Here is a 14592-nt window from a genome sequence, read left to right on the forward strand (position 1 = left end):
CATTTCGTTCTGATCCTCTTAAAATGGATCCGGCATACTGAACTCTAACTTCACGGTTTTACTTGCCTTCCTCTCTTTTTTTGTTTTTGTGAAAGTGTTGGGATCTGTTTCAAATTGTACTCTGCTTTTCTCTCCCTTTTAAAACAAATTATTAGAGTGCCATCTACGTTAAGCGCTCACCGCTGTCTGAAAATAAGTGGGGCTTTACTTAAGACTTGTCTAATATTCTTCTAAGGGAGTGTATATCTTTTAGTGACCATGTTTTTGAACTGCTTACTATTAGTGCCTGTGTGTTTTTCTAGATGTGGGTTTTAAATAAATAATTATATCTCTTTTACACCAAGCTCTGGTCAATGTTTACTTGTTCTACTGTGTTCTTTTGACCTATTGTGAATACTCTGTATATTGTCTAACTCTTCCTGAGGGAAGTCTGACTGCTCAGCCACAGCTACCAAGGGAATCTGTGTGGTACAGACTGCTACCAAGTGGGTTTACTGCCAAACACCTGTAGTCTTAAATCTTTTGCAGTGGTCCCAGAGGGAACTGCACAGGTTTCTGCCTAACACCCCATCACTTCCTCTAAAGCAAAGCACTTTGGGTGTGATGTCAGAAGGGTAAAGTGCCCTTAATTCAGGAACAAGTATTGAACCACTAAGGCAGGCTAGCTTTATTCCAATCCCCTGGGGGCTTTTGACTTTAAAAGAAGAGGTCTCCCACCGGATCTTTGAATCACCTTGGAAAAGTCCTCCACCAGGACTGTAGTGTATTGAAGGACCCATGCAGTTGTGTGCCAATCTACCCAGTGTTTGGGAGCACGAGGAAAGGACTTGTCTTTCCCCTGAGTACCTGGAGCGGGACTCACAGCACCCTGAAAGGCAAGACAACTGGGATCCAAGTGTTTTGCCATTGAATTGCTTGGAGCCATGCTTTCAAGAACCATTCAACACATTTGACTCACCAGGAACCTCTGATGCTGCCTTTTGCCCGCTCCCGATCTTCAAATTCATTACTCAGAGTGGGGCATTGTGCTATCCTAGCTTATTCACTGTTTTTTCCTCAGTGGTCGGTTTTGTGTAGTTGTTTTCTATTTAGTTATTTTGCAGATGGTGTGTTTTAGTAAAGTATGTCTATTTTATGGAACCTTGATTGGACATTCCATTTAATTGAGACTGTTGTGTTTTGCTGTTTGGGTTGCTACTGAATCACATTCACTCCCCTCTTGAGAGCATAGCAGGAGGTATATCTCTTAACTGTGCCCGTTTTTCCTTTATTATTCTGTTGGCCCTTGATTTGTAGCAGTGTGAGGGTTTATAGGGCATTTTAGCCCCTACTCATCCTTGTACTCCTGCAAGGCAGAAACCAATTCATCACAGCGAGGGAGGTGGAAATTGGGGTTTGGGAGCAAGGGAGCACTTACCTGCTGCCCGGCAGGAAAGACAGCAGCCTCCTGCTTCTGAGGAGGCTCGGAATGCAGGATTTATTATGAGATAAAGCCCCAGTTCCGAGCTTGCTAATTTTTTGGGGCCCCCTCAACTCCCCCCCCCAGGGTGCTAATAAGAATATAACCACATGCCTGAAAGATAATAAAACTAATACAAACATCTTAACTAAGTGTTCTTTTTAAAGACTTGATTTTTAAGCAATACAGCATTCAGCGCATAGGCCTGTGTGAAAATATGTGCACACATTGTTTGACTGTTTAATCTGTAAGGTATGTTTTGTTCTCTTCACTGTAAGGATGTGCATGATTTCCCTTGTACTGTAGTATAGACATGCAATCCCACAACTACGGATTCAAGTCAAAGTGTTGCCGTGAAATAAGTAGGCCAGCGTTATCTGAACTAATCCAATGGAGTTCAAAGTGATCTAAAATAATCCAAATGAGTGCAAAATATTAAGTGATGCAAAAAATACTGCAAAGTAATACAAAGTAAGAAGAAATAATCAAAAAGAAACCATGCATTTGTGTAGGTTACTTGATCGTCAAATAGGAAAGCTATATCTCAGAAACTGGTCCAGTAAAACTATTTTCTGTTTGTTTCTACTGGATCCAGTTGCTGACATATGGGTTTTGTACACCTTCAGAACCCAGGTGAAATAATATCTGTAGTGATTAGTTATTGCATGAAACACATGCGCACGTGCACACACATACACATACAAACGCAATCTAGGGGATGGTTCATGGACTGATGGAGAAATGTTTGTTACTCTGACTTACTAGTGAAAATATATAATTCATATTGAGGTGGGGTGGATTGCTGACACATTAAGCAGTCACCTCAGACATGGGGCAAGCCTGCACATCACGAGTTTGAATTCTGGCAAAGCAGACTGTGTTCTTCATCCTTCCAGCTATTGTTTCAGCACTTAGAATCTGCAGGAATGTCTATATGAAAAGGGTCACTTACGTGACTCACCGCTTCTGAAGGATTAAATGCATGCCTACACGTCTTTATCTTTTTGGAAGTTTTATATAGCACAATACTAGTGAGTTTGATAAGGTACGTGGCATTTGAGGACAGCAGCTGCTGAACATGTGGAGTTACTCCTTACAAAATCGCGCCTGTGAAAGGAATATGATGGCATTATTGGGGCATTCGAGGCTGAACTTGGCATTTGAAACCAAAAACATATTGGCTTTGACAATGCTTGTTCAATCTATTTGGAAGGTGGTGTCCAGCAATCATAATACTGACATCACAAAAGTGACTAAACGTTGAGAATTACCATCTAATACAATGCGTGAAATTGAGTATTGAGAATAAAACGTTAAGTGTGGGTTTCAGGGTGGATTGTATTGGGCTGCCTGTGTGGCAATGATCAAGAATGGTGCTTCTGGGTATTGCTTTGATGCACTCTGCCATGACACATTTTTTTCACGTACATACTAGCACCTTACTTCCAAGTACATGGAGATGTCCATTTAACCCATGTTCAATTTCAATAGTTAGAACCTGCGGCTCTCTTTATGGTGATAATAAACTAGGCCATAAATTAATCCAACCAGTATTAACGGTCTATGGATACATAGTAAATTACTATGATATGATAGGCATAATACGTTAGGTTATTTATAATGCGTTTAATACTCAGAGGTTTCTAAGCGCGGACCCTGGTATCGAACCTGTGTTGCTCCGTGTCGTCTTGCTTCCAAGGCGAGCACGTTGCCCCTGAGCTATCCTCCCGAGACGCTGGATATTCAAACTTTCTAAGACTACCAACCTTTAATCCATAACTACCTACTTTACTATTATTTTCTAATGATTCTCTTGCATGTGTGCATCTGAATGATCAAAACCTAGAATGGAAAATGTCCTATTTCTGTTCACCAGAAGAGTCAGAACCAGTTTCTCTCTCTCTCTCTCTCTCCCGTTGCTAATCACACCCAACCCCCTGTCTGCCTTCCACCCTTCCTTTCCTCCCCGTCCTCCCCTCCCTTCTCCCTCCTCCCTCCTCCCAGTGCTGGCGATTGGGCCGGCACTCGCCGGATCCGAGATCCGGCACCAGATGTGTAGCAGGATCTGGGGATCTGGCCAGAGCCAGTGCCGGGAAAAAAAAAGTGCCCGGGCAAACTGTAACTTCCTCTGGTGACCCAGGGGTCACCAGAGGAAGTTACAGTCCTCAGCCACGACCTGGTTCATTTATTTATTTATTTATGCAATGTTTGTCGGATACATGTACCCGGATTATTTGTTTATGCAATGTTCGACTATCCGACAAACATTGCATAAATAAATAAATATACAGGTATCCAACCAACATTGCATGAATAAATAATTACCCCTATTAACATTGAAAATATCACACACAATGCAGCCCCCAACTGCTTTCAGAGGGGAGCTGCAGGAGCTGTGCCGGGTGTGGTTCAAGTAAAAGAAAACGTTGCTTATGGCGAACAGAAATCACCCTGTTTGAGTAGTGCCCAAGGGGGATTTTTTTTTTATAAAATTCGTTTGATTTTTAAAGTATATTTACCCAGCAACACTGGTCAAAGCTATTATCCGCATAGTGAAGTAACGCATCACCAGTGCCATGAAAGTGGTTTAAAGTGCAATTGATACATAGTTTGGAAGAGAAGCAGCATGAAAGAAATAGTGGCGTTTAAAACTATAATTTTGCGCATTTCTTTCGATCGGAGGTCAACTGCCAGCTCTGCCCCCCTAAACCCTGCCTGCTCAGGCACCGCCCCCCAAACTCCGCCCCCACCAATTTTTGTTCCATTTCCACCACTGCCTCCTCCCCTTTTATTATTGGGGTATTTATTGAGTGCAGACCTAACTTCGGAAAGAAACAGTGTGCTTTACAATCTGTGGACTGTGGTCAAGGAGGCCAAGAGTGAGTCAACCTCCAATGTGTACACCATCCTGGAAGCAGAACTCACCCCCACAACTGAGCTCTGGCCTTCGTCTACTGCCATAATTTAACAAAAGACAACAAAATGAGTTAGGGCAACCAGGCAAAGAATATGTTCAGTGCCGTACAAGCGTTAACTCTATCCTCTGGAACGAGCAGTCCACAACACTTGCCCTTGAGAGCTGCAAACAGGTCACGTGAGGATATCCAACATGAATATTCATGAGGTAAATTTGCATTGGATCCAAATGGCATTTCCTTTACTTGTTCAGTGGTTATCCTTTAAACAGTATATGATTGTGGGCTTGAGGGAATGAGTTGTGCAGCACTGCCCTAAACCCTTCCTACGCTCACATTAGAGAAGTGAATGGCTGCAACCATATTCGTTTCAAGAGGTGCAGTAAATCGGTGTCATTGACTTATGGCCTTAGTGCCATGCGGGTACTCCCTTTGGTTGTGGCATACAAAGTAAATAATGTGTACTCCAGATGTATACCAAGCCTTATTCCAGATGTATACCAAGCCTTAAACCAGGGTGAGAAAACTCTGAATGAAGGCAAGGTTCCTATACAAGTCTGCAATGGTTTCATCCAAAGGCATTCGAAGGCACCCGAGCGTGCACGCCCTGTTATATGCTATGGTCGCTGGTTAAGTTGAAGCGCAGTTCAAGTGGCATGATTATCCTTAAATTAGTACACAAACAAGATTCTCTATCGTTTTGAGACACTTCAGAAAGTGGGCCTTTTGAATGTAGTTTTCGATACCGCTGATATGCCCACTAATGTGTTCAATAGTTCTCACCTGCCTTAATATTTGAGCAACCCCATACGATTTGGCAATTGTCCATTGGAAGGCGGAACAGTGCTAAATTTCACCCAAGCCACTACTGTAATCCGTGTTCACTTGTCATTGAGTGCACAGACATCTTCACTGCTCGTACCCCAACCAAAATGTTAGCAAAGCTTGTTTGTAAATGCACCTGACTTTGTTTCACAGATATAAAGATTTCGACTTCCAAAATACATTGAGTCACGGAGACCTTAGTGCCAAACATACTGTACTTTTTGAAGGCTAATCTTTCCATGGGCCAATGTGGAGATGTTTTGGGTGACTCCAACATGGCTCAACTGCTGAGGCCACTGACTCCATTCTAGTTGTATGTGCTACACCAGTGGCACAGGGAGAGTATGTGGGAAGTAGTGAAGTATCATGGGAGACTATGACAGAGGTTTCTGGTTACCGTAGGCACCATTAATATAGGGTATCCTGGTTCACCCACCCGTGATGAGAATCCAAGATGGTGGCAGCATGGAAGTGGTCGTGCTGAAGTGCCGGCCTGCAGACCAGAGATTTTGGTTTGACTATCAAACAGGTGAGAAGAGTACCACATGGAGGTAGCTGTGGATAAACCAGATCCACAGATAGTGGTTTTGAGGAGGGTGCACTGTAGTACCAGCAATCACAGGGAGAGGGGAGGCCACAGCACAGACCTGGACGCCATTACAGGATCTACTGAGGCCATGTGGCCATGTATCCAGAGTGTAAGTGTGAAAGAGCAGAATTGACAGACAGTGCACTAAAGATTCATGGCTCAAAAGATGGACGTAGTAGGGCGGGTTCGTCCGCATAAACTCTTCTTCGGTGTTCCCAGGAAGCTTCCTTTGGGTAGTTGTGCCAACATTGGGGTCTTCAGTAGAGAGTGGTGAAGAACTGTCATACAAAAAGCACAAACATATCTTTCAGTTGTGGCCTCATTTAGACCAAGACAAGACATGATGGTGAAGCATAAAGCAGTACATTGCTCAGTCTGAAATCCACGAACGAGCTCCATAAAAACAGAGGGTAGCCTGGAGCTCAGATTGTCCACTGTGGAGTGGAGGCTACCCTTTGGGATCTAGCTTGAAAGGTGGCAGTGACTGGCAGTGGATTGGCAGAACTTGGCAGATAGATGTCAAAGGTGAAAGGAATGACTGCAGATATGGTGGTCCTTCAGGAGTACACATCTAGATTTCAGGATGGGTGTGCAAATTACAGTGGAAAATAGAGCACAGGAAGCTAACGTGAGAGTGCAGGGATATCTACGAAAAGCAGACTAAGAAGACCTGCAAAACGTCTTGACGTTTTCTTTAGAAAGGAGTTTCTGTTGGATGTAGCAGGCTGTGCCCTTTGAAATAGAGAAGGTATACAGGTTATCTGAGACCACATCTGAAAATGTATTGATCAATTGGGGTCGCACAGTGTAAAGCCGGCGCGCGGAGACTAACAAAGGCACTTTGCAGGAGGGATTTAACCCTGGACATCCTAACAACTAACGACACTAGACCTACAGGGTCTCAACCAATTGCGTCAAAAAGCCTCTACTGCCCTGACTGAAAAACGTGTCTCAAACAAGGGCTACAATGTTATATTAAATCAACTATCATTTCCAATGACTTAGGGATGAACGTTTTTTACTATAGTGGCGTAGTCCATGTGTGGCAGGTCTCTTTGAGATACTCATATATGAAAGTGGATGTGGGTCAGGAGGCATAATGATGGTTTCAAGATTATGGGAGGCATTGGTACCGCAGCAGCTAAAAAAAAGGAGACTATGTGAAAATGTGAAGATTTTGTTGTTTGAACATCTTAGCTGGGATTTGTATACCAGGATAATGGACTCGATTGAAGGGGTTTCTTAAAAAGTGGGTTAGCTTAAATGCAGTTGAAATCCCCCTTTAAATAAATGAAGTATATAGGTTTTCTGGGAAAAGATCTGAACTGAGAGGTCAGTAGGGACTTCAGAGTCCCAGGATCAAAGAAGAATTTGCTATGGGTCACAGGAACGAAAAAGGAGACTTGTTATGAGTATCTGACAATGGTGTTGTTCCCAGATCTGGGCCAGGTTTCCTCATCCAGGAGGATGGACCTGATGGAGGTCAGGAAGAAACTCTTGCAGAAGGGAATTTCCACCACTGTCTTTCACCCAGCAAGACTCATGGTGCTTTATAAAAGGGAATATCATTGCGCTTACAGATGTGGTGGCAACATGCTCTTATCTGGAACGATAGGAGTCAGGGCTATACTGACATTTTGCATGGGTACTGTTTGCTCCGGGCCCTGTTCGTTTGTTGTGTATGTTTGTTTACTGGATCCACTTGTCTGTGACCCTGAGGGACATAGTGATTGCCACTAAGACTTAATATGATTCAGACGCTCGGGTAGTTTCAACTAGGGGCTTTGTAACTCCCATGGTCTCCCACTGCACCCCCATACCTGGTCTCCCATTCCGAGAGAGGTGCAGATATTGATAATATTTCTCCCTCCACTCACCACTTCATTCATTTTTGCCCCATCACTTCTATGCAAATGGCTCTCAGATCTTTGTCCTTCTCTTCTTTTTCCAACACTATTCAAACTACCTTTTCAAACTGTCTGCTGTGCAATCCTGAATGCACCCTTGCTCTCTGCACCTTACCCTACCAAGAGTGGAGTTCACTTTTTCCCTGCATCCTCCCTCCGTCCCCCTGTGCCTCCCACTGTCCTCCTGCTCTCTCCTTGCTCCTTTTTCTTCTCCACTTCTGGTCGGAATGTAAGTGCTGTTTTAGAACATTCCCTTTCCTTTTTTTCTTAGATTTCTAGTTTGGCTTGTACTTGTCATTTTCATCTTTTTAATATTTGCACGGCCCATTGTATCATGCGACTAAACTTATCTTCCCTCTTCTATTTTCTTGACCCGACTAATGTTCTGCCCTTCTAGTTGGGCTTCCAATAGCTCATCTCACCCCTCGTCTTTCTGTTTATAACTCTGATGTCCGTCTCCGCTGCTCTCTTCCTCTCCGCACTTCTATCACCGCTGGTCTCCACGCTATCTTCCTCCTACCGGTTGACATTCAGCTTTTATTTAATTTTCTTAGCATTATCTACAAATGCGTGCAAGGTCTCGCCCCAATCTCTTTTCTCTGGTGTCCCCTAACTTCTCTGCCCTCTACACTTTCGATCTCTAGATATTCTCGGTGCTCCCCGGCCTCCATGGGCTGGACCTTTTTCTGTTCCTTTGCTCTTCTCGCTCCAAAACAATGGCACTCACTTCCTGTATCTAATCGTTCTCTACCTCTTTTCATACACTCCATATTCGTCTTAAAAGCCATTTTCTTTTTCTTCTAATTCCTAATTTTCCCCTTAGTCATTTTTTGTATCATTTTTTGTATTGATTGTTTAAAATTGTTAGCACTTTGGAGACATGTAAACCTCAATAAAATACAAATAACAAATTGGACATTGTTTGCAAGCGTTATATTGGGAGGTGATGTGTTAAAGGTTCTGTGTGAAATTATATTTGTACGTTTTTTAATATAAAAGATGTTTAAAAAGAAATTACTGGATTTACGGCTGACTATTCTTATAAAGATCCCGAACAGAATAAGCCTGCCCAACACCACGACCAGATTAAAGGAAACGGTACTGTGACTTGTTCAAATAACATCATGTGTTTTCTCCCATTCCGAAGCTTTCAAATAATAGTTATTCTTTTTATTTAAGTATTTATTCGCTTGTAAAACACACATCAGAAAACATTGTTTTGCTAGAATGAACTAAAGAAAGCATGGACTATCCAAATCATTGGTTCGAAAGTGCATCAACCTTTCCAGTATAAAGCACTGTGTCTGTGCTGGCCATTTTGGAATTCATAGATGTGACTGTGGGTTGCTCTCAAATCTCTAATGCAAGCACATTACAAGCTGAGTTATCTTGCCAGTTATACCTCAATGGCATAAACAAAAAGAGCCCAGATAGCAAGCCTTCATATTGTTCCTATTGTAAAGTAGTACAGATACGTTCAGGCATTCCACTAGGGAAAGATTCACAGTAGCTAAGTACATTGATGTAATAAGTTCCAATAGATGATAGTGCATTCATAAATTCCTCTTGCCAATCTTCTGCGACTAAAGCACTGCCACTAAATAAAATATTCAAAGTAGCTGAGTGCCTTGATGTACTGCACATGCTGCTAAAGTTCCAATAGATGATAGTGCATTCATTACTGCCTCTTGCCAATCTTCTGCAACTAACGCACTGCTCAACAAAGCACCTCACGTCTATGATGTAATGGAATTGTGGGATAACTTTGTAAAGCCCTCATTATTTATAACAGAACGAATGGTGTCCTTGCTCCTTTCTAACACACTGCCCCCTTTTCGCATTCTGCCACCCATTCTTGTCTTGTGTAGAGCTTCATCTGTCAGTTCATCAAGACCTGCGGCCTTGCCATATCCTGAGTGGCCCATGCCTGATCAGTCCTACTGCTATTGCTCCTGCTCTCGCGCATCCTCAAACAATGGTTTCCAATAAATGCAGTGTATTTTTTTACCTGCTCTGGATATTGGCTCCCCTCAACAGCCTATGCATGGTGGCTGATTCCAGAGTCACTACACCCCTGTATCAGTGAGGTCAATGCCCGGGTCAATGCCATGCGACTACACTAAGCATAAACAGCGAACCACTCCTGAACCCAATTTAGCTTGTGCTTCCAACCAACCATGAAGAATGTTGGTGTAATTTGGCAATCCAACATGAAGGGCAATCTACAGGTGAATCAGATACTGAAATCCTGTTACTATCAGATGAAGCTGTTAAAACCACTGCTTTGATTGATCTCTGAGAAGGATGGTGGTGGGCTCCCTCGTGAACATCAAGTTGGACTACTGGAACGCTCTGCTGACTGGTTTGCCCAAACACCAACTCCAATGGCTGCAGGTTACAGAACTCTGCAGTACATCTGATTTGTTCACTGTCTCGTGAGATGTCGTTTCAGGTTTTCAGAGGAGACTTCACTGACTCGTAATTCAGGAACGAGTGCAGTTTAAGCTGCTGTGTCTGGTTTTTAAATGTGTCCATGATCTCACGCCTGTTTATTCAGTGTCGAAGATCAGAACGTATAAACCTTCTCGTTTATTGCGCTCAATGGACAAATGTTTGCTGGTGGTCCCTTCCTCTAGAGCCATTATGTGGGGTGGCCGACCCTTCTCTGCTGCAGGCCCCTGAGCGAGGAACTCTTTGCTGATACATCTTCATCAACAAGCTTCTCTAACGGTTTTCCGTAAACAAACACTTAAAAACCTATCTGTTTGTGTAGTATTTGAATTGACTGGCTTCTAGGTTATCATCACTTTTGACATCAGTGCCTAGATGCAGCTTGCTGCCAGGTTCCCTTGGGATATGCGCTTATATAAATGCCAAATCAAATCAAATCAAGCAACCTATGTTTAAGGAAAATTATGTTTTCTGGACACTTCAGCGCAAAACAATGTTTCACGAGGTTCCAAGTGTCAGGGACCCGTTTCCAGGTTCTTGGATGAACTTGCCACCATTTTACATATGGGTTCACGTGCCTCTGGTGGAGCCACATGCTATGTAATCTGCTGCGTGTTTCTGCTTCTTCGGAATGTTCTAGAGGAATGCTGTACATTTTGTTTACACGTATTCAAGCGTTCTGATGAAAGTGACTCCGGTAAAATTCTTGTTTTTATTACAAATATTCATAGCGTGCTCCCAGGATCTGGCCATGTTGGACCCCAGCTGTGTAAGATGACATACCTACTTGACAGTGCACCTCTGCATGTGTTTCTTTTACATGCAGAATGAAATACGTGCACTGCACTCCCGCACACACACGTTTACTGCTGTAAAAGTGTGCAGCTAGAAATACCCCGAGGTATTAAATATAGAATGCCTTGGTCCCGTCTTCTCCATGTGCCGAACGCTGCAAGCTGTACGTGCGTACACAGTATCAGTGTCACTTACAGGCCAGGCTTGAACACGACGGCCCTTTAAATTGTGCAATTACCTAACACGAGTGTCAGCTGCTCTTCTGGCATCCGCGTCCCCCCTCCTCTCCAAAGAACCAGCTAGCCTCTCTGGGCCCCTCCCCACCACCCCTTGCTCGGTATTCCCGGGACTGCATCTGTTCAAAGCTATCAGACACAGCTCCAAAGATAGCGCCCCGGAGTGCTTAGGCAGAGAGTTCCAAAGATAGCTCAGGCCGGGATGTTTCTATGCTTACATTAAACGCTTCTGGTCGCAGCCTGGAGACTTAAGCACACGTCAAAGAATATGCCCCGGGCAGACAGAACTTTGGCAAAGTTGGGAAAACACAACGTAACCTCCAAGCGACAGGAATACAGTTTATTATGTACTGTGCAATAGAAACACCATGTTATGTGAGCATGGTATTAAACACCTTTGGTAATGTTGTTTAATCTCAGGAAGGCAGAAACAACGAACCATGCTGTTAACTATTTCGGATAACATAGGGTATGTAGGACAAAGCAGTATCCTTGAATAAGTGATTGCCACATCACTAGGAGTTCTAAGCTGAAAACGTGTAGCTGGGAGAATAAACCGCATAGTTGGGAAAATAAACCTGGTTAATTTTCCTAGCTACACGGTTTCTAGGTTAAAACTCCTAGCGGTGTTTTCTGCCAGCAATGCTCTGTACAAAGTAATGCATGGGGTGGGTTAAACGACTAAACAGGTCATTCATGGCATCCAAGATGTTCTCTGGGGGGTAGATAATGCTTACCTTGCTTAGAGGGGTGCCGGTTCCGGGTAGCAGCAGCAGGGCGGGTCAGGTAGCGGCGGCACGGACTGAGAGCAGGAGATCTTCCCCGGAGCAGTAGCTGTTCTCCGGACCAGGACCCCCCTCGCAAGAGAGCTGGGGATGGAATGAGAGGCAAGGAGACTCGTTCCCCTCAGAAGCGCCCCTGAAGGCGAGCAGAGCGAATCACACCCGGCGGCAAGGCCTTGCCCAGGAGATGCGTCACAGGGGTGGTAGTGGGCCAAAGCCAGTGGTTCCTTACTTAGCTGCCCCATTCCCTGGGCGGGGGAGGGAGGTCTCTTCTCTCTTCGCCTGACGCAGTTGCTGACACTGGAGCCGGCTTTGGTGTAATAATAGATGCGCGTGTCAGGTGTGCGTGTCCAGTCTGTGCCTGCAGATACACGCACGCCAAGAACGCTCTAAAAACACCCCCTCACCTCCTAAGAACTATGCCTGAAAAGGGTCTGTGAGAATTGCGCTCCCACCACCCCTTCGGAGGTTCACGGGATATGAACAACTCATAAGAAAAAGACAAATGTATAAGATTTTACTCGTTAATAGTGCAGCAAAATAGATATAAAAAAGTAAGTGGGTTATCTATTTACATCACATGCTCATTTCTAATACAACATTTTGATTGCAAACCTAGACTGATAAGTAACAGAGTGCAGTGGCAGGGGTTTAAAGGAAGACATTTGCTGGTTACAGGGACAACATGGTTACAGGGGCAACAGTCCTTCCAATATATAATTTATTAGCAGCATATCTTGCAGAGTAGCAGGGAAAAGGTGTTAGCAAGGCTCCCACATTTTTGTAAATTCTGAAAAATGTGAGTTTTAATCCGAAATTACTTTGAGTAATCCTGACGTGGATCCCTTTCTCGCTGTGCTAAGAGACATTAAGCTTCAACTCACTGATGATACCCAACAAGGCTAAAACACCCCTATTTGGGGTTGCTGGTGGTTCTCTTATTAAGACAAACATTTCAGTAATGATTGTGGGTGGGACCAGATTGAAATGCAAACAGATATGTCTCCTCTGTGATAGGTGCATTGGGCTAAAATGTGGTTGTAGACCCACCTGAGTGGGAAACATCCTACAGAACATGTTATTTGAGCCATGTTTGCTTTCAGTAGAGTGGCTCCCACATTTGTTTACATTTTGTAAAACTTGGAGTATAACTCTAAATTACTATGTGTAATCCAGACATTGGTTACTTGCTCACTAAAACCTAGCGGTTGAACTTTACCTGACTGATGATGCCCAATGAGGCTAAAACATGTGTCTGGTGAGCAAGGTGACAGGAAGCTACGGTCTGTGCAGATGTTTCTGTGAAAGCCCTGGTGAACGGAAACGATGTTCTTCGGAGACTCGAACACTGCACACGTATTGCTGCGTTTCCCCATCTGGCTAGTCGATATGAAGATCGTGGGAGTCCGGTTCAGGCACGATGGAGCCGCAGTGAGGATGTGGGACAAATGAGTGTCGAAGGCAAAGCAGAACATGGGACTCTGAAGCCTGCAGAAGCTGGCCATCAAAGGGAAGACACTGGCCCGGAGGAGCGGCATGCTACCGGTGCTCAAGTACGTGGCTCAGGTCTGGCCCATGCAGAAGAGGAAGGGAGGACCAACACCCGGCGGTGTTCTACTTCATCTGGAACTCCAAGACGGACTGAGTGAAGAGGGACACAATGCACAAGGAGAATTAAAAGGGAGGGGAGGGAGTGCCAGACTTCCCGGCCATCCTGAGAGGCTTCTTTACTTGTAACTACATGAGGATCACAGTGAAGAGCAGCAACAAGAGTCATGTCAGATTCTTGATGACCCGCTTCTTCCTCCTGCTGCTCTGGAGAAGACTGGGTTGGGCAGAGTGGAACACCAAGATCTCATACAACTGGACATGCTGGCACCTTGTTACTACACAGAAGCAGAGGGATTCATGAGGTACTTCCAGCAGGAGGCAGTGACACAGACCAGTGGAAAACAGGGGTTATTTTCTGTAGCACATCTGTGAGAGGGACTTCTGCAAAAAGATCAGCACCCTGGACCAGCGACAGCAGAACACATGTGGGAGAACATCGGAGCAAGTGACAAACAAGCACAAAGAAATCCCCTGGATGGCCGTAAAGGGGGGTCTGCCGGTGCAAGCCTTCATTCATGCCAGAGGACTGAATCACTTCAGGAACTACCTGAGGGGAGGCACAGCAGATGAGACGGAGTACCACCTCTTCTTGGAGTGGCCCTACTCCAGAGGCCTAATGAGGGACCTGTCCACAGAGCTAGGGAACATGATCCCTACAAGGGCCTGCTGGAGAATCTTGCGCTGTTTTAAAGGTGTGCTGCTCTTTTCCAGGAACCGCCTAGTGGTGGGGGAAAAAAGAAACATCGACCAAATCCTGACGGCGGATGATCCACAGCTTCCTGAGGGACTACAGCATCATCAACAGATCAGATGATGACAGCGATGAGGAGTGAGTAATGTTCACTCTGATCGCCAGTTCTTGTTGTTTTCCTCCAGGAACCACCCAGTGGTGGAGAAGAAAGAAACATTAATCAGTGCTAAAACGAGGATGAGTAAGTAATGTACACTTAACACAACATTACCTTTTCCTTTCATAGGCAAAGGTCAACAGAAAAAGCTTGTACACATGTTGTCTTGAGGAT

The 14592-nt window shown here is 44.4% G+C and overlaps 1 protein-coding gene across 1 annotated transcript in view; it reads right to left on the reverse strand.

Moving 5' to 3' along the window:
- KLHL31 (kelch like family member 31) overlaps positions 1-12179 on the reverse strand; it is a 78874-nt gene extending 66695 nt beyond the window's left edge. Inside the window, exon 1 of the mRNA XM_069606132.1 lies at positions 11915-12179. The gene's annotated coding sequence lies outside the window, so the exon portion shown is untranslated. The remainder of the gene's footprint in view (positions 1-11914) is intronic.
- Positions 12180-14592: the final 2413 nt, after the last annotated feature.

This window comes from Ambystoma mexicanum, chromosome 4p, assembly GCF_040938575.1.
Source record: "Ambystoma mexicanum isolate Mex_15411 chromosome 4p, UKY_AmexF1_1, whole genome shotgun sequence".
In the NCBI taxonomy this organism is placed as follows: Eukaryota; Metazoa; Chordata; class Amphibia; order Caudata; family Ambystomatidae; genus Ambystoma; species Ambystoma mexicanum.